The 25,362-nt window shown below is 43.0% G+C and overlaps 1 protein-coding gene across 1 annotated transcript in view; it reads left to right on the top strand.

Annotated features, from left to right (window-relative positions):
* Nucleotides 1-25,362, top strand: part of DLC1 (DLC1 Rho GTPase activating protein) — a 709,032-nt gene that overhangs the window by 145,050 nt on the left and 538,620 nt on the right. The gene's annotated exons all lie outside the window — the stretch shown is intronic.

The raw sequence follows: 25,362 nt of genomic DNA, 5'->3' as shown, positions 1-25,362 counted from the left end.
TCAAGCTGTCATCATCAGTTCTCCAATTTTTTTATTGTATTACAGATCTACAGTTGATTTCGAACCAAGAGCAAAAAGTACAAAATTTTCTGTAGTCCTTATCAAAAGTTATTTTGTAATTACAATATAATGGACCCGTTTATGTTTTTAACTAATTCTTTGTTCCATGTCAGTCTGTAATTTATTTGTAAAGGGGGCTTTACACACAGCGATATCGCTAGCAAGCGTACCCGCCCCCGTTGTTTGTGCGTCACGGGCAAATCGCTGCCTGTTGTGCACAAAATCGTTAGGAGCCGTCACACGGACTTACTTGCTTAGCAACATCGCTGTTGCTGGTGAACCATCACTAAGCGGCCGCCCAATAGAAGCGGAGGGGCGGAGGTGAGCGGCCGTAACATCCCGCCCATATCCTTCCTTCCTCATTGCCGGCGGCCGCAGTTAAGCTGCAGTTCGTCGTTCCCGAGGTGTCACACGTAGCGATGTGAGCTGCCTCGGGAACGATGAACAACCTGCGTCCTCAACAAACAACAATTTTTTTAAAATAAACGACGTGTGAACGATGGACGATTTGGTGAGTATTTTCCATCGTTAACAGCCGTTCGTTGGTGTCACATGCAACGACGTCACTAACGATGCCGAATGTGCGTCACAGAATCCGTGATATATCGTTAGATACATTGTTTCGTGTAACAGGGCCTTAAGGCTGAGTTCACATGTCCTGTAATCATCCATTATAACGGATCCTGCAGAGATTCGTTGGCAAAATAATTTCTGCAGGATCAGTTTTTTTAACATGGGAGTCTATGGAGGACAGATCCATTAACGGATTGCTATTTATATTCCATTTGTAACGGATCCTGTAGGGAAAAAACTGATCCGTTAATAATGGTAGTAAAATGAGTGGCTAAATAGCATTCCGTTAACGGATCTGTCCTCTATAGACTGCCAGGCTAAAAAAACGGATCCGACAGACACCAGTTATTTAACAATGGACAAAAAAAGGTTGTGTTTGCAGAACTTTTTTGCCAACGGATCACTACAGGATCCGTTCTAATGCTTACAGAACATGTGAACTCAGCTTAATTTCAAGAAGCATTCTACCTCATTTGGGGATTGGATGGAAGAAAAAAAGAGCTCCTGTCCATAGACTGGGGCCGGACTGTACACCGGGTAGTTGTCCTCCTTGCCAAGGAGACAGACCGGGAGATCACACAGATATCCCACTACTGCCACCTAGATGTCATGAACAGCACTCTGCTGTCTCCAATCATTATTGACAGACAATTGAAAAACGAGGCGATAGGGGCATTCTCTACTAGATTGATTATTGAGCACTTTCACAGTGAACGTATAGTATATGCACACATGATTCCAACACATGGAATATATATACTTTAGTATGGTCCAAGCCCCCCAATAACCCTAGGAACTAGCTGCCTACCATCCATTTATACAACCCACCCAATTGGACCCCCATTACTGGTAATATTTGTCCTCACGAGGCTTCAACAATGCTGTTTATAGAGCAGGAGGAACAAAGTTATAACATTTTATATATCTATTCTGAAAAATACGCAGTATTTATAAGAATATACAAAATATATCACCAAGGGGAATAAAATACAGTATATACAGTTAATTAAAAAAAAGGCAAACAAAAAAAAAAGTACTAAACCTGATGTTTCAGATAGGGCACAGATCTATGTAAGAAAGAACTCTAATGAAATGTGGAACAATCCTACACAGCAGTGTATCTTCCAGCATTGAACAAAGGTGTCCACTCAGACTCCTGTATTAACTAAACAGTCAATCCCACATACTCCTCTTGGTGACCTCAGATGGGACTGTTCAAGGAATTAATCGGTCTCTAGAAAATTATGGGATCCCTAACTTTCAGGATAACTTCACCCATGGAAGTCCGAGGTGGGAGATATTGTGATCATGTGTCCTATCACAATTTTACCTTTGTGTAGAGATGAAACATGGCATGGATAGTATCATCCATTTGACTGATAAGTTGGAGGTTTTCAGCTGGCCTAACAGTAATGTAAGTGAATGCCTTATGGTCGTCTCTTCGCTATGAAACTTAAAATATATCTCTCATAACTATGCCTGTCACAAGAACCCAAACATTCATAACTGTATGTTGGCTAAAAAGCAACTGGTTGCAGAGGTTTGAACTCAAGCAGAGCAGACTCCAGAGGTGATACTTTTGTCGCTTATACTTTTTGGTATAAACAGAGTACAGGCTTTGTGTCTGCTATCCAGTAGATGTATCACTTGAATTACATGGTCACTGTAGGAGGTCCTACTTCAACAGAGGTTGAAGCATCAGCTCTCTCTCTTTTCCACGTTATAATTAGATTTTCACTTCCCCAGTTATAATTAATCCCATTTGTTGAATGTGAGGGGGAGATATGCCCCTTCTCGCAGATGTCTTTATGAATTTTACAATTTTATTTTTTCTCTGACACTCCCTGTCTGTTTTTCTCCAGCCGCTCTGCCTGCGTCCATTCCTTGAATGACAGGTCACTGCTGAGATTTTAAGCAGAGGAGGAAAGAAAACAAAGTTTTAGGAAGTGAAGCACACAATGTGAGAGTGTAAACAGCCCAGACATCATCAGTAGGACTGGTAGCTTTCAGTATATGAACAATAAAATATAGAGGGTTGCTATCAGAAACATCTGCGAGAGAAGACCAGAAGAAGAAGCATGTGGGGATTGACTCGGAAATAAAGGCTCTCTTCTTAATTCTTCGTTGTTCCCATCTTCTCTTTGTACTGGATATCAGCATTTTTAGTGCATGCTCAGTACAAGCTTCCAAATAATCTTAAAAAAGCATGGATGGTATTTTTTGCCAGAAACCCTGGGTGGCAGGAATAAAAAAATCACCATAAATTTTGAACGGTTAGCCAGCTGGTGTTCAATCACTGAGCTCTCCAGAGATTGAGGATGGGACTCCTTAATCCCTGAGAATGAGACTCAGTGGAGTAGTAATTGGAGTGGAGACATGCATGTGCAGCCTATGGTGCTGACAGAGAATGCTAAATACAGTGCTCGACTAGTTCCAGCAGTGCCATCGATCGTGAATGAAGAAGTCAGGCATGAGAACTTGTACTCCATTCCATACTTGGCCCTTCAGAACCCCATTCTCGGAATCTCTGGTAGTCCAGTGATGAGCAAGTTATTTCCAATACCATGGATACCTTGCAATTTTGGTAAAATCCCTTTAAGTCAATGTTCACATCTCCAAATGTAAAGTATGTGACATACATACATACATACATACATGTAGTTGGTGCATGGGCCCAGAGGTCAGGATTATTGAGTTTCAGCAATGGGGTCCTAGATTCTAATCAAACCAAATCATTATGTGCTTGGATTTTCTTACTCTGTTTTCATATGAGTTTCCTCCTGGTTTAACCTTCGACACTCCAAAAACTATCTGGTTAATGTGTTTTCTAAAAAGTAGGCCATAATGTTTGTATGAAATTAGAAGGGTTTGTAAAGGGTTCGTGAGAGTTCTGTTTCATATCATTTTTTTTTTATTTTTTTTACTGCACTATTCTATGTCCTGTTGTGTAACAAAACCAATAGAAAAGGTAGCCAAGGACAATACAATAATAAAATATCAAATTTTTATTAAAGATAATGGTAAAAACAGTACATGCAAGGGTAAGTAATGAACAATGTGCCGAGGCAGCACAAGACTCAGCAAATGGGTTTGCAAACAGAAAATCAATAGATTACATAGGGATAAAGGTATATGTTACATTCTAAATATCTGTCCCCATCATGGGTATAGCAGTCATTTAGATGAATGTGATCTACAGACAGATCATATGATATAATTAACTGTTCGCATATCACTAAAAGGCATAAACACAGACAGAAAAAAACAAGGAGAAATACCAAGGAAATCGCATCATAGGGGTAGATTACCTGTCGCCATTAGCCACTGCTGAGCCACACCAACACGTGTTTCGGCCGTAGCCTTCGTCAGGGAGGTGTGGTACCTTCTACCACACCTCCCTGACGAAGGCTACGGCCGAAACACGTGTTGGTGTGGCTCAGCAGTGGCTAATGGCGACAGGTAATCTACCCCTATGATGCGATTTCCTTGGTATTTCTCCTTGTTTTTTTCTGCCTGTGTTTATGCCTTTTAGTGATATGCGAACAGTTAATTATATCATATGATCTGTCTGTAGATCACATTCATCTAAATGACTGCTATGCCCATGACGGGGACAGATATTTAGAATGTAACATATACCTTTATCCCTATGTAATCTATTGATTTTCTGTTTGCAAACCCATTTGCTGAGTCTTGTGGTGCCTCGGCACTTTGTTCATTACTTCTTCATTGGATATATACACGTATTGCACGGGGCTGCAGCTGACCACCAACGGTATATGCTGTTCCAAGGGTTGTGACTTTCACAACCTGAATAGGTGAGTGATTTTCTAATTATTCTCACAAACCTCCCCCGCCACCGGGTAAGCCCCTCATAGTATCATAGTATCATAGTTTTTAAGGTTGAAGGGAGACTCTAAGTCCATCTAGTTCAACCTGTAGGCTAACATGTTGATCCAGAGGAAGGCAAAAAAACCCCAATGTGGCAAACAAGTTCCAATGGGGAAAAAATTTCCTTCCTGACTCCACATCCGGCAATCAGACTAGTTCCCTGGATCAATACCCTGTCATAAAATCTAATATACATAACTGGTAATATTACATTTTTCAAGAAAGGCGTCCAGGCTCTGCTTAAATGTTAGTAGTGAATCACTCATTACAACATCATGTGGCAGAGAGTTCCATAGTCTCACTGCTCGTACAGTAAAGAATCCTCGTCTGTGATTATGATTAAACCTTCTTTCCTCAAGACGTAGTGGATGCCCCCGTGTTCCAGTCGCAGGCCTTGGTGTAAAAAGATCTTTGGAAAGGTCTCTGTACTGTCCCCTCATATATTTATGTGGTATAGTAATATAATATATAGTATTTAGCGCTTGTTGCTCCACATTGTTCCCGAATTGATAGTGAATAGAGCAGAAGTCAGGCACGAGAACCTGTACTCCATTCCATTTTGTGCCCTTCAGAACTCCATTCTCAGAATTTCTAGGTGTCTACTGATGAGCAAGTTATTCCCAATACCATGAATACCTTGCAATTTTGGTAAAATCCCTTTAAGTCTATGTGTACATCTCCAAATATAAAGTATGTACCATACATACATATAGTTGGTGCATGGGCCAAGTGGTTAGCATTATTGAGTTTCAGCAATGGGGTCCTAGATTCTAATAAAACCAAATCACTATGTGCTTGGATTTTTTTTTACTCTATTTTTGCATGAGTTTCCTCCTGGTTTAATCACACTCGAAAAACTATCTGGCAAATTTAAAAAAAAAAAAAATAGGCCCTAACCGGGAATGGGAATAAGGAATGTCTCTGTACAGTGCTATGAAATATGGTGGTGTTATTTACTGTGAGCAATAAATAGGGCAAATTATGCCTGGTAAGAAAAACAGTCCTTTATTATCTTAAGGCCCGTTTCACACGTCAGTGAAAAACACAGACGTTTTTCACTGGCGTGTAAAACACGCACATGTTCCTGCGTGTGCCGTGAATCACGGCACACGTGGGTTGTCTAAGTGCAATCCGGGCTCAGTTCTCCGTGACCCGTGATTGCACTTAGAAATCAACTCACCTGTGCCCGCTCCCGCTGTCCATGGTGCTGATCGCTCCCGCGGTGCAGCATCCGGCCGGCGGTGACCCCTGCAGCAGCTGCTTCCGGGTCGGCTGTGTCGCGCATAATGAATATGCGTGACAGTAATCAGTAATCTGAAGCCGGGTGAGTAAAAATGATTTTTATTTTAAATGCACGTTTTTTTCTGGCACGTGTTTCACGGACCACACCACTGCGTGGTCCGTGGGACATCAGTGATGCCAGAAAAAAATGGACATGTCTCCGTGCAGCAATCACGCACACGCGGGTACGCTGCACGGAGACACGTGCAGTGACAAATCACTTACGTGTGAGCAGACCCATTCATTATAATGGGTCTGCGTATGTCAGTGATTCTGGTATGTTTAAAAAAAAAGCACAAACGTACCAGAATCACTGACGTGTGAAAGGGGCCTAAGGCTGTGTGTGCACTTTGCGATTTTACCTGCGTTTCCGCAGCGTTTTGAAGTGCAGCGTTTTTATGCCAAAATGCATGCGTTTTGATTTTCCAGCAATGCCTATGGGAAATAGGGATTTCTTGTGCGCACTTTGCAGTTCAAAACGCTGCGTTTAATTTGCATAATTTTGTGCAAAAACTCAACGTTCAAAGAAGCAGCATGTCAATTGTTTTTGCCATTTGGGCTGCGTTTTGCTAACATTGAAGTCAATGAGAAGTTGCAAACAGCAAGCAACATCAAAATTCCAGCGTTTTACATGCGTTTTAGCTGCAGAAAACATGTGTTTAGGACCAATTAATTCCATGCGTTTATGACATCAAAATAATGGAATGATATGTCCCTTTACACACACACAAAGTCCGACAATTTAATTAATGAAAAATATTAATTTATTGTTATTTTAGCCATAAATAGTATAAAACCGCTATAATTATATTAAATTTAACTATTTTCGTTATGATTTGAATAATTATATTTGTTTTCATTTTTTTTTTCCTTTTCTCATAGTGTTTGTATGTTAAAACTTTATTTAGTAGTGTCTTTGTAATCAAAACGCATCTGACTTTAAGCAATGAAAAAGCAGGTAAAAAGCGCTAAAAACGTGGCTAAAATGCGGTAAAAATGCAAACATATTTATCGCGTTTTTGTGGACAAAAGCAACTTTGACAAAAACCATTTCTGCCAAAAGATGCGTTTAGAAGTGCAACTACCTCGAAGCAAAGTGCGCACATAGCCTAAAGGTGGTATGATAAAAATTATTTTTATGCAACTGGGTGCCTTACTTTGGAGTATACATCAGAATCAATTCTCAATATAGTCACTAGAGATGAGCAAATTGCTTCAATCTGAATCAAATTTGTGATTTGCTTCATGCGAATCTCCTAAAATGGTCCCCGCCATATTACACAATGAAGTAGATTGCTTCAGTCAAAGACGTCTAAAGGGTACTTTACACACATTGATATCGCTAACGATATATCATCGGGGTCACGGTGTTCGTGATGCACATCCGGCGCAGTTTGCGATATCGTTGTGTGTGACTAAAAGGAGCGCCGATCAACAATCGCAAAAACATCAAAAGTCGTTGATCGTTGACACATCGCTCCTTATCATAATATCGTTGGTGGTGCATGCCGCTGGTTGTTCGTCGTTCTTGCGGCATCACACATCGCTATGTGTGACACCACAGGAACGACGAACATCTCCTTAACTGCGTCCACAGGCAATGAGGGAGGAAGAAGGTGGGCGGCATGTTCCAACCGCTCATCTCTGCCCCTCCTCTGCTATTGGGTGGCCACTTAGTGACGCCGAACGAACCTCCCCCTTAAAGGAGAGATTTTCGGTGTCTCCAGCGACGTCGCTAAGCGGGTATGTGTTTGTGACGCTGCCGTAGCGATATTGTTCGCTACGGCAGCAATCACCCCCATGACGAAACAGCGACGTGAGCGGGTGCTATCGCGTACGACATCGCTAGCTATCACTAGCAATGTCGCAGCGTGTAAAGCACCCTTTATACGACCTTGAATGCAGCCGAGTGTGCTTCTTCATAATGCCTTGCAGCTATCATATCATAAGTGGAACACCGTAGTGATGGGTAGTCCATCTCTCTCTTTTTAGTGAGCTGGATCATTTAGCTGCACTCAACAAATATAGGGGTCTATTTTGGACACCAAATGGATCCAAAGTAACCCTTTCCTACCATGTTATAGCAATTAATATGGACTACGCCACTGCCTGGGCTTAAGGGTGCTTTACACGCTGAGACATAGCTAGCGATAGCTAGCGATGTCATGCGCGATAGCACCTGCCTACGTCGCTGTTTCATCATGGGGGTGATCGCTGCCGTAGCGAACAATATCGCTACGGCAGCGTCACACGCACATACCTGCTTAGCGACGTCGCTGGAGACACCAACCAATCTCTCCTTTAAGAGGGAGGTTCGTGCGGCGTCACAGCGGTGTCACTAAGCGGCGCCCAATACCAGAGGAGGGGCGGAGATGAGTGGCTGGAACAAGCCGCCCACCTCCTTCCTTCCTCATTGCCGGTGGATGCAGGTAAGGAGATGTTCGTCGTTCCTGCGGTGTCACACATAGCGATGTGTGATGCCGCAGGAAGGACGAACAACCAGTGGCATGCACCAGCAACGATATTATGATAAGGAGCGACGTGTCAATGATCAACGATTTTTGACGTTTTTGTCACACACAACGATATCGCTAACGGCGCCGGATGTGCGGCACGAACACCGTGACCCCGACAATATATCGTTAGCGATATCGTTATGTGGAAAGTACCCTTTACTTTGAAGAGGCTTAACTAAGCAACTACCTGGTCTTCACAAGAGCCTCTGATGGTGAGGTTATGCTTGAGCCGTCAGAGACCAAGACACAAACGTACATGAACCGAAGCTCAGGCAAAGTGTGGAGGGAGGACCTGCCTAGTATGCCCACTACTGGAAGGGGATATACCACAGAAGCAACACTCATAGGAGAATGATTAAAGTCCTGAATAATCTGTCCACCCCTCACTACAGTTGGGTGGAGACTCTCCAGCAGTAGGAGGATGTACCAGTGCTGGATATTGCGAGACAACAGTGAGAGAAGCAGAGTAATGCACACAGGGAGTAGGGTGGTGCTTACTGGCGTGAAACACAATGCAGTCAATTTCAGTTTTTGCATTTTTTTGTTTTTATCTCTCTTTTCAACATCCATAACTTTTTTATTTTTCTGTCGACATATCCTTGTGAGAGCTTATTGTATTATTGAATGATACCATCCATTTATTATGTGATGTACTGGAAAGTGGCGAAAAAGAAAGTGGAAAGCTCTATGCTTTAATTTTTTTTGTTTATATCATAATTTTTATGGGAAATGTGATTCTCCAGGTCAGTACCGTATTATGGTAATACCCAATGTCTTATCTAAAGGCCCTGTCACACACAGAGATAAATCTTTGGCAGATCTGTGGTTGCAGTAAAATCATGGACATATTTTTCCATTTGTACACAGCCACAAACCTGGCACTGATTGTCCACAATTTCACTGCAACCACAGATCTGCCGCAGCTTTTTCTCTGTGTGTGACAGGGCCTTAAGGGATACTTTGCACACTACAACATCGCAAACCGATTGCTGCGATGCCGAGCGCGATAGTCCCCGCCCCCGTCACAGCTGTAATAGCTTGTGATAGCTGCCGTAGCGAACATTATCGCTACGGCAGCTTCACATGCCCTTACCTGCCCGCAACGTCGCTCTGGTCGGCGAACCGCCTCCTTCCTAAGGGGGCGGGTCGTGCGGCATCACAGCGACGTCACATGACAGGCGGCCAATAGAAGCAGAGGGGCGGAGATGAGCAGGACGTAAACATCCCGCCCACCTCCTTCCTTCCTCATTGCAGCCGGGACGCAGGTAAGGTGATGTTCCTCGCTCCTGCGGCTTCACACACAGCGATGTGTGCTGCCGCAGGAATGAGGAACAACATCATAACATCGGTCCTTCCGAAATTATGGAAATGACCGACGCTACACCGATGATACGATTTTGACGCTTTTGCGCTCGTTAATCATAATAAAACGATTTACACACTCCGATGTCGACAGCGACGCCGGATGTGCATCACTTTCGATTTGACCCCACCGACATCGCACACCGACATCGCTCCTTAGTGTTGAAAAACAATCTGAAAATAGAATTTTATTTTTTTTTCGCTTATGCAGCCATTTCTCAAGAGCCATTATGATTCAATTTTCGGGTGATTGAGTTGTGTGAGGGCTTGTTTTTTTATGCCCTAAGCTGACATTTTTATTGATACTGTTTTGGAGTAGATACAATGTTTTGAATGTGATCACTTCTTACATTTTTGTGCTGTTATGGTGGGAGAAAAAACTCAATTCTGGCCTTTAGATTTTTTTTTTTCCATTATTCTGATTTTAATTTTTAATGAGGAAAAAAGAGGGGTAATTTGAACTTTAAGTATAGATTTTTTTTCATATTTTTAAAAAAAATTTTTATTGTATTTGTTAGTCCCCTTAGGGGACATGAACCTGTGATTATGTGATTTCTTGTGCTATGGTATATATAACAACACAATAGCATTGTTGTATAGTATATATCAAAAATCACATTCTCCTATGACTATGAGTCTTGCTGGCAGAGCTGTTGGCTCAGTTTCTGTACCTGCATCAAAGGCTAGGAGGCAGCAAGGTAAGGGGTTAAACGGGTGGTCTGAATGCTAAAAAAATATTCCACCAAATTCCTATCTATTTATTTAGTTGTCCAAACTAATTTCTAATATGGTTGCATTTAGCCCCTTAACGACCACGGGCCGTACTGGTACTTCCTAAGCCATTAAGGTGTAGTCACCTGCGGCTGCTGCGGGTAGCCGGAGATGATTCCTGCACATGTCAGCTGATTTGAAGAGCTGACATGTGTGCCTTGCACACATACTTTATCCACCCATGTCTGTTAACCCTTTAAATCGTGCTGTCAAAATGTGTCAAAGTGCGATTTAAATGCCCGCCGCAGTAAATGTTCAGTCACCCGGCTCCATCGGCGGTGCCGTGACGTGATCACTGTGAGACGATTGTTGCCATGGTAGCAAAGGGTCATGTGATTACTCCTGTATCTTACATGACTCATTAAAATTCCCCACTGTTTACTTACTACACTACTACTTACTTGGTATTGATTTTTTTGTCCAATCTCCTGTCTGATACTCAGAGAAAAAGTCATTAGGGGCAGAGGCTGTGGTCTCATCTCAGATATCTGCTGTTTTTAATATCTGTCCTATGGCATTTTACCCAGATTTTGAAATTAAAGATTTTTTTCTTTTCTTTTTGTGGGCTGGCTGGACTTTTTCCCCTCACCTATTTAGATTAAAAAAGAAAAAACAACTGTGCTTCTCTTTTCTGCGTGTGAGCTATTGTTTACTAAAAGTAAATAATAATAATTTTTATTTATATAGTGACAACGTATTCCGCAGGCTTTACAATTCAGGGGGGACATGTACAGACAATATGAGACAATACAAAGTAACAAAACTAAGTACCAGGAGGAGTGAGGGCCCTGCTCGTAAGCTTACAGTCTATGAGGAAATAAAGGTGAATTGGGGGGAAAAAAAAGCTTGTCATATATGGTCCATGATTTATTATCCTGTGGTTAACTTTACAGGACTAAGAAATCTCTTACCATGCTTTCCAGCAAGCCCATGCTGTGACTGACACCTCATAGTCAATGCACAATCTTTATATTTGGTGTGGGCGGGGACAGCTCTGCTACACTCAATATGCTACACCCAGTAATCCAAGTTAAACATGGTTAGTTTTAGAATCTCTTTGCCTACATCATGCTGCTCTCAGATGAAGTAGCAAAAACCTGATGACAGATTCCCTTTATGATTAACCCCCCCCCCCATCCATCTACCTGCAGCCGGCAATGACAGATTATTTTCAGGCTGGGTGGGTTAGGTTTCACTGATCCTAGCAGTTGAACATGTACATTTTACCCCTCCAATGAAAGAGCTATTTAGAAAATGTATTTGTAGGTTCTGGCTCCTATTGTTCACAGAAGGGATCCATGAATTGGATCGGTCATCAACGACTCATCACTAGAAGATAGCTGACATTTTTGGGTGAATCTGAATAGTGAGAGGACGTCACAGCTCACAGCTTAGCCATAAGATACTGCAGAAACCATACACTTAAGGGGCACTTTGCACACTACGACATCGCAAGCCGATGCTTGCGATGCCGAGCGCGATAGTCCCCGCCCCCGTCGCAGATGCGATCTCTTGTGATAGTTGCCATAGTGAACATTATCGCTACGGCAGCTTCACATGGACTTACCTGCCCTGCAACGTCACTCTCTCCTTCCAAGGGGGCAGGTCGTGCGGCGTCACAGCGACATCACATGGCAGGCGGCCAATAGAAGCAAAGGGGCAGAGATGAGCGGGACGTAAACATCCCGCCCACCTCCTTCCTTTTGCATAGCCGGTGTGAGCCGCAGGACGTAGGTAGGAGATGTTCCTCGCTCCTGCGGCTTCACACACAGCGATGTGTGCTGCCGCAGAAACGAGGAACAACATCGTAACATCGGTCCTTCCGAAATTATGGAAATGACCGACGCTACACCGATGATACGATTTCAACGCTTTTGTGGTCGTTAATCGTATCAAAAATGATTTACACACTCCGATATCGACAGCGACGCCGGATGTGCGTCACTTTCGATTTGACCCCACCAACATCGCACCTGCGATGTCGTAGTGTGCAAAGTACCCCTTAGGCGGGCTTTGCACATTGCGACATCACAAGCCAATGCTGCGATGTCGCACGCGATAGTCCCCGCCCCCATCGCAGGTATGATATCTTGTGATAGCTGGCGTAGCGAAAATTATCGCTATGCCAGCTTCACATGCACTCACCTGCCCTGCTACCGTCGCTCTGGCTGGCGACCCGCCTTCTTCCTAAGGGGGCGGGTCATGCAGTGTCATAGCGACGTCACACAGCAGGCGGCCAATAGCGACGGAGGGGCGGAGATGAGCAGGATGTAAACATCCTGCCCACCTCCTTCCTTCCGTAGAGCCGCCGGCGGCAGGTAAGGTGATGTTCCTCGCTCCTGTGGCGTAACACACAGCGTTGTGTGCTGCCACAGGAACGAGGAACAACATCGTACCTGTCGCGGCAGCATAATTATGGAAAAGTCGGAGCCTGCACCAATGATACGATAACGACGCTTTTGCGCTCGTTAATCGTATCATCTAGAATTTACACACAACGATGTTGAAAGTGACGCCGGATGTGCGTCACTTTGGATTTGACCCCACCAACATCGCACGTGCGATGTTGCAACGTGCAAAGCCGCCCTTAGTGTTTGACAGCACAGTAGTGACGATTACTGTGTAAGGGAAAAATAATAGTGTTACCACAAATCAAATTCGGTATCTCTAAAGAAAAACAGCAAAAATGATAGCTGAAAAGAAAACTCCAAAAGCATTTATACATGAAATGAACATTGTGACAGATGCATAAATTCCGATGTGCATTAGACTATCTCATTAACAGGAAACATAACTAAGATAGTGTTCCTTGTGCGTGTGCAGTGTGTTCATACAGTTTGTACAGTGTATTTTGGGTAACTGAGGTTGGAAGACCTTGACATTCATCATGCAGCATGTCTTATACAGAACATGGATTACAATGCCTTAGTAAATAAAATGTGCAGCTAAGTCAGGGATTATATTGATCCTATCCATGGATGGCTACTGTTTTTTTAATGTAAGCAAACACTTTAGCTGCACCAGCCACATATCTGCACCCTGTGTACAACATTGTATGTGTGAAGTAGGATTTTCTCCGGCTTCGGCTCTTGCTATAAGGCTTTACTGTTTAGGAGACATAAAGCAGACATTCTATCAAGGCTTGGGTGATAAGATGCATAAACATTTTAATGATTCTTCCTTAAGTAAATGTTTAGTTGATGTCGAATGCCCAGTTGCCGATTTGTAACAGTCAGGTTGTGTTGGACATGGCATGTAAGTCATTGCTTGTTTTCTACAGAATCAATATTTATATAGTAAAACCAGTTGTGGTATGAAATATATTTCATTCAGAGTCATTAAATATCTTTGGAGTTTCTATAAATTTATCTTGTAAATGTTGGTAAATACAAAAGTATGTATTGAGTAGTGTGACCACAAATATTCATAAAGAATGTATAGCAAGTTGAAAGACAGTACAGTAGCTTGCTGCTAAACTTACCAATGCAGAACGACATTGCATCTGAGAAATTGGGCACAGCGTGATCCATTGTAAAAGGTAAGTCCTGAAAAATAATGATGTGAGCTTTAAGGCCAGAATCACACTTGCTAGTGCCTCGCGTGTAACTCGCGCGAGTCTCACATGGTAGAACCCGGCTTGGCCGCACACTCCCCTGACAGGAGCGGGTCGGTTGCATGTATCTCTATGCAGCTCAGACGTTCATGTATGCATAGTGTGCAGCCATGCCGGGTTCTACCATGAGAGACTCGCGCGAGTTACACGCGAGGCAATAGCAAGTGTGATTCTGGCCTAAGGGTGTAGCAGGAACTCTCTTGTATTGTGTCTAAGCAGATAGCCACTAAGAAGGAGGGCTTATCCTCTGACAGAGGTAGTCCATTATCACTAGAAGTCCCAGAAATTTCGAGCTCCCCCCTGAAGTCCTGAAAGAGGGTCAAATGACCCTTAGTCCAAACTGAATAGAACTAACTAGAAACTAAATGGCTAAACTCAATGGAAAGCAACAACCTCCTGTGGTGCGACAGTAATGGCCATAATTACAGAATAAAAGACGGTGATTATAGGATGTTAGCTAAAATCCTTCAGGTCATTCAACCGTCTCTGGGTTCCAAAGGTAGAAATGTTAAATGACCCCTCTCTGGGACTTCTAGTGTTAAGCCATAACTTGGCCATTCTTTCATCATAATGGCAGACAGTTTTTCTTCATCAGCTACCAGGAAAATGTATGGCTTACTCTAACTTCACAAAGGGATAGCAGCTAATTGCCAGTGGTTCCTGAAGGCAGGCACATGGAAACCAGCTTATCCCCAGATCTGTTTCATGGCTCCACAATGGAGTTCACATTAGTGATTTTTCATTGTTCATCAGTTTCCCTCTTGGTTGGACCACAGTCTGTTTTGTGTTAGTCCAACTGCTGAAGGATCTCTTGTTATTCTTGCTTTGCCTACCTGTTTAACTTGTATTCAGGGGTGTGCACTATCTCTATTGGTTTGCCCACTCACATTTTGGGAGGGGCTATTTATACTTACATGTGTCAGTGGTGGCTATTTATTTGGATGGATGGTTGTCTGGAGTCCCAGCTTCTCGGTTAACGTTTTCTTACTGAAACATTACTATTGCTATTCCCCGCAGGCTATTTGTGTGATTCCCTTCCCAGTTATCTCCTATTTTGTTTCATTTAGGTTTGGGAGGGTTTCTACATATTGTTTTTGGTTTCTTGTATTCCATCATTCCTGTACGTCTGTGCTTGCACTTTCCTAGCCCTGTGTCTACCCTCTGCCTGTGTGCACTTCTTTTATCTTTATTGTTGTTTTTGTGTTACACTTCATTTGTAGCTTAGGGTGCAGGTAAGAACACTCAGAGTCAACCGTCGACAAGTGAGGGCGCCATTATGTGATCTTAGGGTGCCAACCTCCGCTATTAGGCAGGGAATAATCAGGGTCAGGCCTAGGGCAAGTACTAGCCTGTTTTGCGACCTGTGGATTTCTGGTTTTACATCTCCCTTGGTTTGTCCATCTCTAGGAGAGTGTTAAGGTGGTGTCACACACAGCGACGGCGACAACGACGTCGCTGCTACGTCACCATTTTCTGTGACATAGCAGAGACGTCCCATCGCTGTCGCTGTGCGTGACATCCAGCAATGAGCTGGCCCCTGCCGTGAAGTCGCCGCTCGTTGCTGAATGTCCTGCTTCATTTTTTGCTCGTTCCTCTCCCGCTGTGAAGCACACATCACTGTGTGTGACAGCGAGAGAGCGACGAACTGAAGCGAGCAAGGAGCCAGCTTCTGGCAGCCTGCGGTAAGCTGTAACCAAGGTAAACATCGGGTAACCAAGGGAAGCCCTTTCCTTGGTTACCCGATATTTACCTTCGTTACCAGCATCCGCCGCTCTGACGCTGCCTGTGCTGCCGGCTCCCTGCTCCCTGTATGCCAGAGTACACATTGGGTAAATAAGTAAGGGTTTGCTTATTAACCCGATGTGTACTCTGGCGTGCAGGGAGCCAGCGCTAAGCGGTGTGCGCTGGTAACCAATGTAAATATCGGGTAACCAAGCCCTTGGTTACCCGATATTTACCTTAGTTACCAAGCGCAGCACCGCTTCCACCCGACGCTGCTGGCTGGGGGCTGGTCACTGGTCGCTGGTGAGATCGGCCTGTTTGACAGCTCACCAGCAACGATGTAATGATGCAGCAGCGATCCTGATAAGGTCAGGTCACCCGTCGTGATCGCTGCTGCGTCGCTATGTGTGAACCCAGCATTAGGATTCAGTTGTAAAAGTCAGGTTCAAAATCGAAAGCTTTGTATTTATCTTGTAAATTTAGGTAATGCTCACATTGCATTAATGGCCTCCATTTAATCTATATATAGGATAAAGAGCTTGCTGTAAACAATAAATTCAGGCTTTGGCAGTTGTCTATCAGCAACATTCACCACGCTCAGACTATTATAGCAATCTTTTCATTAAGGCCCTGTGCGCACTAGAAAAAGGATTTTTCCCAAGAAATTTCTTGAGAGTCTGAAAGATTAGAGCACTTGCGTTCAAAAAGCGCACCAATAACGTACCTAAAAATACAGGCGTTTTTACCACGTTTTTTATGCGTTTTTTGTGCGTTTTTACCGCGGGTTGGTCCCTGCGTTTTTTTACCATTATCTATGGCAGAAAATGCAGGTACCTGCAGAAAAGAAGTGACATGCTCATTCTTTTTCTCAAAAAATTCTGCAGAAAGAATGTTCTTGAGAAAAAAACGCAGTGTGCGCACAGCTATTTTTTTTTCCATAGGTTTTGCTGGGGAATGTCTGCAGAAAGGTTACAACCATTTTCTCAAGAAATATCTGCAGCAAAAACGCAAAACAAATGGTAAAAACGCAGTGTGTGAACAAGGTCTTATTAATCTGTTAATTGATTACCATAATAGATAGCGGGAAAACAGGCGTGTGGGAAGGTCTATTTATGTGATTGGCCCCGCCATGATGCAAGAGCATCTATACTTGGTTTCAACAGTCATTCTGTGCTGTCGGCGTTCCTTATATCCCCACACCCTGAAACTTCTTTGCACTTTCCTGACCAGGCCAACTTTTTCAATTCCGACTAGTGTCATTTTATGTGATTATAACTCTGGAGCGCTTCAACATTTCTCAGTGATTCTGAAAAAGTTTTTTCATGACACATTGTACTTCATGTTAATGGTACATTTATGAGTGAAACTGTCACCCAGTTTTCCCCATAGGAAATGCCGTTCACCATGTGGTAAAATTAATAAGACAGCTTTTTGGGGTCAGTATTACTACAGCGATGCCACATTTCTCTCAGTTTTTTTATGGTTTGCTGCTTTTATACTATAAAAACAATTTTATAGAAAAAATAATTCTTTATGTATTGCTATATTCTGAAAGCTATAACTTTTTGTTTCTCTGCTGATGGATCTGTACAGGCTTGATTTTTGCAAGACAAGGTGACGTTTTCAGAGATACCAGTCTTATTCACGTTCGATATTTCAATTGTGTTTAATTCCATTGTTTCTTTGGGCGGTATGATTAAAAAACATTGTTTTTTGCCATGTTACGATGTTCACAGAAGTGTTAACTAGCATGACAGTGTTATGCATTGTGTAATTCTGGACGTGTATGTGTACTTTTTGATTGATTTTTGTTTTTAAATAAATATATCTATTTATTAGTGTAATATTTTTTCTTTATTTATTCTTTATTTTGTAATTTTTTCAAATATGTTTAAAATTTTTAAACTTTTTTTATCTTTTTTTACCTATTCCTCATATGGGACATCAATCTTCCCTTCCTTGATCTAATACTCTAATATGCTTTTGCATGGCAGGCAGGAGACCTGTCAGGTCCTGCTCAAGGCAAAAATTTACAGGCCACCGTACTTGTGTGCACCCGTGGCCATTATTCGGTAAGGGGTCACAATGGAGACCATCAGGACAGCACAATTACAATCGCATTGTTGCAATCAGATCAGACAGAGAGCTTCCTCTCACTTGTGAGCAGAGCAGTGCCCCTGTGGTTATTGCCAGTGGCGTTGGTAGGGTTAAATGCCCGTGATCGGTGCTGGCACATTGCATATCCTCCCATCTCCATGTGACACATTTGTGTAAATTCATACCATTGCAAGGTTTTTTTTTATACATATCTAATTTATTTTTTGATATATTCTTCATATACAAGCGCATCTAAATAAATTAGAATATCATTAAAAAGTTAATTTATTTCAGTAATTCAATTCAAAAAGGGAAACACATATATTATATAGAGTCATTACACACAGAGTGATCTATTACAAGTGTTTATTTTTGTTAATGTTGATGATTATGGCTTACAGCCAATGAAAACCCAAAAGTCATTATCTCAGAAAATTAGAATATTCTATAAGACCAACTGGAAAAATGATTTGATACTCAGAAATGTTGGCGCCTACTGAAAAGTCTGTACAGTAAATGCACTCAATACTTGGTCGGGGCTCCTTTTGCATGAATTACTGCATCAATGCGGCGTGGTATGAAATAGATCACTCTGTGTGTAATGACTCTATATAATATATGTGTTTCCCTTTTTGTATTGAATTTCTGAAATAAATTAAACTTTTTGATGATATTCTAATTTATTGAGATGCACTTGTATGTATGATATGCATATAAAGGTTTGTATTAATTCAAATTTTTGTCTTATTAATTCTATGCTGGAATAACATGCATTTTGTGGTACTGTTAGCTTGGGTACCGTTCAGAAATTCTTCATTCATCTTGTGGATTTCATGATTGTTCTTATTTGTATTAAAAAGTTATATCAGGAAAATATGTAAATATTCACTTACCATTCTTCTACTTTGTTGTTTGCAGATTTCCTGAAACAATGAACATGTATGACATTTTATTTGACTTCATATCCCTATGTTTATTTCTCCTTTGTTTCACATACTTAGATAAATATACCCTGATGAAGGCTGATTGTAAGACAAAACGTCGATTTTTTTTTAACTTGTATGAATTGAATATTAATTAAAGTGAACTTTGTTCTTTTGTTGCAAAATTAGTGTGCTGAAATGCTTCCTCTGATTATGTTACTGCAGGGTGTCAGCTATGATACACAGCTGACACTCACTGATGATTTCATAGGTGCTGCAAGTGAATTGGAGTGACTGTCACACTGTACATGTACAGCAATTTGCAGGAAGGCACCCCCCGCAGCGCCGTATTTGTATTTGATAATGATTTAAATAAATAATGAAAAAAAAATGGCATGGGCTCCCCTCAATTTTTCATAACCAGCCAAGGTAAAGCAGACAGATAGGGCTGGTATTATTAGGCTGGGAAAGCCCATAGTTATTTGGTCCCTCCCAGCCTAAAAATAGCAGCCCACAGCCAGAAGTGGCGCATCCATTAGGTGCATCAATTCTGGCACTTTTCCTGGCTCTGCTCAATTGACCTGGTATGGTGAGAAATGAGGTAATACTTTTGGGGTTGATAACAGTTGTGCATTGACAGCTGGCATGAAGCCCAGGGGTTAGTAATGGATAGATATCTTTCAGACACCCCCATTACTAACCCAGCAAATGTAGAGTTAAAAAACACAGCATGATAATACAAGCCCCCATCTGTTTTCAGCCTTTCAACATACTTTATTAGCATATGAACAGCACCCAAACTCCAAACTCGAACACAGACTTTTATTTAAAAGTCTGTGTTCAAGTTCGATCCCCCATCACCTGATGTCCAGTACGAACCCCAAACTTTACCTTTCGGGTTCACTTAGACCTAGTTTACAGAAACCAATTTTTTTTTATAAAATTCAGAATTTTTTTTTAACTACTAAGATAAAAAAAACTATACAATTTTGTTATTGTTCCGACAATACTACATAAAGTTGCCACCATTTTTACTATTCAATGAATGCTGAAAAACAAAACCCCAATAAAAACAATTACTCGTATTTTTCGTTTTATGAGATGCATCGGATTATAAGATGCACCCCAAATTTAGAGATAAAAAAAGGTAAAAAAAAAAATAAAAATGGGTTCTGTCTTATACTCCGATGTTGTCTTACTGGAAGGGGACGGCAGTGGTGATGGAGCGGGGTCACAGGAGCCAAAGGCTGTGCTGGCAGCGGTGGTGGGTCAGTGGTGGCAGCAGCGGGTCAGTGGTGGCAGCAGTGGCGGCGGGTCAGTGGTGGCAGCGGCGGTGGTGGGTCAGTGGTAGCAGCGGCGGGTCAGTGGTGGTGGCGGGTCAGTGGTGGCAGTGGCAGGTGAAGCAGGCCGGTGCAGCAAGTGTCCCAGTCTGTCGACGGTTCATCTCATCCAAGAGCTCCATCTGAGCACATGCTGACTCCTGGCGCCATCATTTGAAGTCGGGACAGACTAGGACACCCGCCGCATAGCCACCACAGGCTGCGCAGCCACCCTGCCACCAGCCTGGCCGCACAGAGGGGTAGCCAGCAGGTCGTCCATCCACCCACACAGAGAGGCAGCCGTCTGCCGGGACAGAGAGGCAGCCGGCCGCCGGCACCGACAGGCACCCGGCTGCCCGAACACACCGACAGGCACCCAGCCGCCCTCACACAGAGCCGCACAGACAGCCTCCAGCCAATTCACCTCCCGGTAAGCTATATTTGGATTTTGAGACGCACCCCTCATTTTCCTCCCAAATTTTTATAAGTGCGTCTTATAATTCGAAAAATACAGTATGTAATTACTTTTTTCCATTTCACTCCACTTTCTTTTTCATTTTTTCCATCTATGTGAGCTACAACTAAACCCATAAAAATAAGCCCTGTAGAGCTATGCTTATGGAAATATAAGAAACTTTGGTTCTTGAAAAAATCGTAGGATAACTCAAAAGGGCAAATATAAAAAAAATGTTCCTGTATGGAAGGTGTTAAAATGCAATGCTGTTAAAAATTATATACTCTTTATAAAGATCAAAGAAAGACGCCATTACCAAAGGACACACATTTATGGAGCCCGTAATGTGTTTTGTGTCCATATTTCTTACATTCTTGGATTACACCATTCACAGCAGGAATTAGACTCCGCTTCCACATACCCACTTTGTTCTGGCTCTTGCTGAGACACCACATTATACTATATTACGCAAGCTGTACAGCACCTTGGAAATATGAGCCGTGACCTCTGCTGTATTATGTGGATCAATTACACTTTCTCACGTTAATCTGAAGGCGCTAAAGTGCGTGTAAACTGTCGTCATTGTACTTTTTGCTATATACTTACTACTCATTACTTTACCATTCCTAATTTTCTTTAATGAGATTAAATTGAATTTTTGTTTATTGTCTCTTGGACATTTTATTTAATTGCTTATGGAGTGCAGTTAGATATTGTCACGTTGCCATAGGTCTTATTGTTATTGTCACTAAAGCCTGCTTTATACCTTTCAATTTCGCATACGATATCGTATGCGATGTGACCTGCCCCCATCGTATGTACGTTCAATTTTTTTGACTGTGCCGCACAATCGATTAAAAGCTGTCACACGTACTTACCCGTCGATACGACCTCGCTGTAGGCAGCGAACATCCACTTCCTGGAGTGGGAGTGACGTTCGGCGTCACAGCGATGTCACTCGGCAGCTGGCCAATAGAAGCGGAGGGGCGGAGATGAGCGGGACATAAACATCCCGCCCACCTCCTTCCTTCCGCATTGTCGGCGGGAGCCGTGGACGGAGGTAAGCTGTCTTTCAATGTTCCCGGGGTGTGACACACTGCGATGTGTGCTGCCTCGGGAACATTGCACAACCGCACGTTCAATCTTTGAGAAATGAATGACGTGCATGCGATGAACGGATTTTCGTTCAATCGCAATTGCACGGAAGTATTACGCGCTACAATCACACTTACGATGCCGGATGTGCGTCACTTACGACGTGACCCCACTGACACATCGTAAGATTTATTTTAGTGTGTAAAGCGCCCTTAAAGGGGGTGTTACATGCAGAGATATCGCTGGTGAAAACACCCGCCGCCGTCGTTTGTGCGTCATGGGCAAATCGCTGCCCGTGGCACACAATATCGTTCAAAGCCATCACACGTACTTACCTGCATAGTGACGTCGCTGTTGCCGTCGAACCGTCTCCTTTCTAAGGGGGTGGTTCGTGAGGCGTGACAGCGGCGTCACTAAGTGGCCGCCCAATAGAAGCAGAGGGATGGAGATGAGCAGGACGTAACATCCTGCCCACCTCCTTCCTTACGCATTGCCGGCGGTCGCTGGTAAGCTGTACTTCGTCATTTTTGTGAGGTGTCACACGTAGTGATGTGTGCTGTCTCAGGAACGATGAACAACCTGCGAGCTCAACAATCAACGATTTTTTGAAAAGGAACGATGTGTCAACGATAGACGATAAGGTGAGTATTTTCCATCGTTAACAGTCGCTCCTTGTCACACGTAACAACGTTGCTAACGATGCCGGATGTGCGTCACGGAATTCGTGACCCAGGCGATATATCGTTAGATACGTCGTTGCGTGTAACGGGGCCTTTAGTGTTTATTATATCTCAGCTGACTTATACTAAGGCTATGTGTCCACGTTGTGTTTTTATCTGCAGAAAATCTTCACATAAAAACGCATGTTTTGGCAGGAAAAAAGCAGCTGAAAAAAACTCACATTTTTTTATTGCATTTGCGTGTTTTTTCACATGCTTTTTTCCATGCTTCTTTTTGTGTGTGTTTTAATCATGGCGACCGCAGGGGTTCAGGCACTGTACCCCCGCGATCGTCGCCAGATCACCAACTGATGTTACAGTCTGATGTACAGTCAGGACTCAGCTCTCTCTGCTCGGAGCAGTGCCCATGCCATTTCCAGCAGTTTAACCCCCTGAATGCTATGATCAGTGCAATCGCAGCATTCAGAAGGTAGAGAGGAGGGCTCTCTTTCCTCTCACTGGCAATCAGGTCTCTGAAATGTGATCAAAGGGACCCGATTGTTGCCATAGTATCCCTGAGTCATCACCATGACAACCTTGAGTTACTGAGCCATGGAGAGAGCCTCACACACCATGCTATATGCACAGTGTGTGAGGCAAAGTGCTGCTGTGACACCCTGGCCTATCAGGTCGTCACAGGGTATTGTGCAATCTGTCCTTCTGTGCAATATCCACTTCCTCCTTGGTTACGGGTCCCTAATAACCAAATGGTGTTGCCAAAGACCAGCTAATTGAAATCCTAGGAACACTCTGCACCACACCCACCAGACACACAAGTGGACGGCCTGAGTGGAATAGGGTCGCCCACTTGGGGGGTTGGTTAAGGGGAGGTCAGGAGTGTCAGGAGTAGGTCAGTTGGAGGTTAAAGTGAGAGGAGGTCAGTAGCTGGGCTCATTGAAGTATTAGATAACAACCGTTGGTCTGGGCCTTGTAGGAGCTGGAACCCCGGTTGCAGGGGATCGTGACAAGGGACACGGCATTGTCGTGGAGGACAGCCGGCAGCCTTGTACCATCACCGAGCTGGGACCAGGGCACGACGGGGTACGTGGACCCTAGGTCAGGGAGTAGCTTTAGGCAACCTGACAATTTACCCGACGAGAATGGAGCCTTCAAGATCCGCTCTCCACCTGCTTCAAAATTGGGGTACTAGCGCAACAAGGGGGATAGGACTTTCCACACATACGGTCCAGAAAATCCCAAGCATGAACCCTGATAGCAAGCTCCTCCAGTTAGCCATAATGGGGAACAGGACCCGACTAGTTTCAGGCTACAGGGACCAACCAGAGAGAAACAAGGTGCCAAGGGAAAGGTCACAGATCAACAGGCAACACCAACAGCAACAGAACCAGGCATGCTCCCCCTCAGTGGCAGCGGGGTCCAGAACTTTGGTTTACTACAGTTGTCAGTCGGTCGCTGTACGAGGGATCAGTGGACTTCAGTGCTGATGAAAGTTGATTCACGCTGAGCAGAAATTATGGCCATCAACAATGTTGAAGACGATCTAGACAGTGCTATGCATGAGACACTATTGTCACCAGATGCACCATTGGTGGTTGTGAAGGTATTACAGTATGTTCAGGTGTGTCTAGTCAATATAGAACTTCCCTACACTTTGTAAAAAGTACAGTGACAAGCCCTTACTACTTGGATAACATCATAAGCCCTTACTACTTGGATAACATCATTAATCCAGTCATCGCTTGCTCATGGGAGTGTCATGTTATGGAGGCTGCATGAGTGCTGCTGGCTGTGGGAAGCTACAGTTTATTGAGGGAACCCTGAAAGCCATCATGTACTGGGACATACTGAAACAGAGCATGATCCACTCCCCTTCAGAAACTGGACCTCAGCGCAATATTGTAACATCATAATGACTCTAATCACACCACCAAGACGACCATTGCCTCACTAAAGAAACTGAGGGTAAAGGTGTTGGACTTGCCATGCATGTCTTAAGACCTAAACCCTATTGAGTATCTGTAGAGCATCGTCAAATGGAAGGTGGAGGAGCACAAGGTCTCTAACATCCACCAGCTCCGTAATGTTATCATGGAGGATTGGAAGAGGATTCCAGTGGCTCCTGTGAAGCTCTAGTGAGCGCACCATGCCCAAAAGAATTAAGGTTGTGCCTACGGCCATTTTCACTTACGAGTGTACTCACTTTTGTTGCCAGCTGTTTAGACATTAATGGCTCTGTGTTGAGTTATTTAGAGGGTACACAAAATTTACACTGTTATACAAGCTGTTTACTGTCAATGTCGGCATATTGGTTATCATTGGTTTCGGTTTTCATCAATTTTTTTTCTGCTGAAAATTTGATTCGGTTTTCATTGGTTGCCTCAGATTTCGTTGTTTTTTGTCGACATGCCCTCATGACCACATTGCTAATTTTGCAACAACAAAGGGCAACCCAAGCATTCTCCTGCTCTGTGTGGCATTGTGTATCCCCCCACGCATCAGTTTCAAAATGTATGTAACACTTCTAAGTTAAAATGTATTTATTCTTTACATTAGTATTTTATATTCATTTTCTATTCATTTCTTTTTGTTTTTAGTATTAAACACTATATTTACCCTCATGAAATGTGTTTTTGGAATGTATTTTGAAATGTCTAAAACAAATTAATTGAATTTACGGTGATTCCTAAGGAATAATTGCCTCAGTTTTCATTGATTTTGGATTACACAGATTGTTTTTGGATGGATTGTCGACTAAAACTGAGGTATGACTGCAGATTATCAGTGGTTGTTTAGTGCCACCGGTCGGTACATGTAAATTAATCTTTACTCCGCAAGCCTTTACTGTATACATATTCTGACACAATAGAAATTATGGTTCTTAGCAAAAGGCATTAACTTGTAAAATTGAGTTTGTTGATACACGTAGAGATTAGTCTCAGTGACTGATAGCATTGTACATACTGTTTAAACACCAGGAATTTCTGAGGTTGAATACGCACTGGCAC

Source organism: Anomaloglossus baeobatrachus, chromosome 1 (genome assembly GCF_048569485.1).
Source record: "Anomaloglossus baeobatrachus isolate aAnoBae1 chromosome 1, aAnoBae1.hap1, whole genome shotgun sequence".
Lineage (NCBI taxonomy): Eukaryota > Metazoa > Chordata > Amphibia > Anura > Aromobatidae > Anomaloglossus > Anomaloglossus baeobatrachus.
Note: the sequence above shows the minus strand (reverse complement) of the source record. Positions and strands in the feature narration are given on the sequence as shown.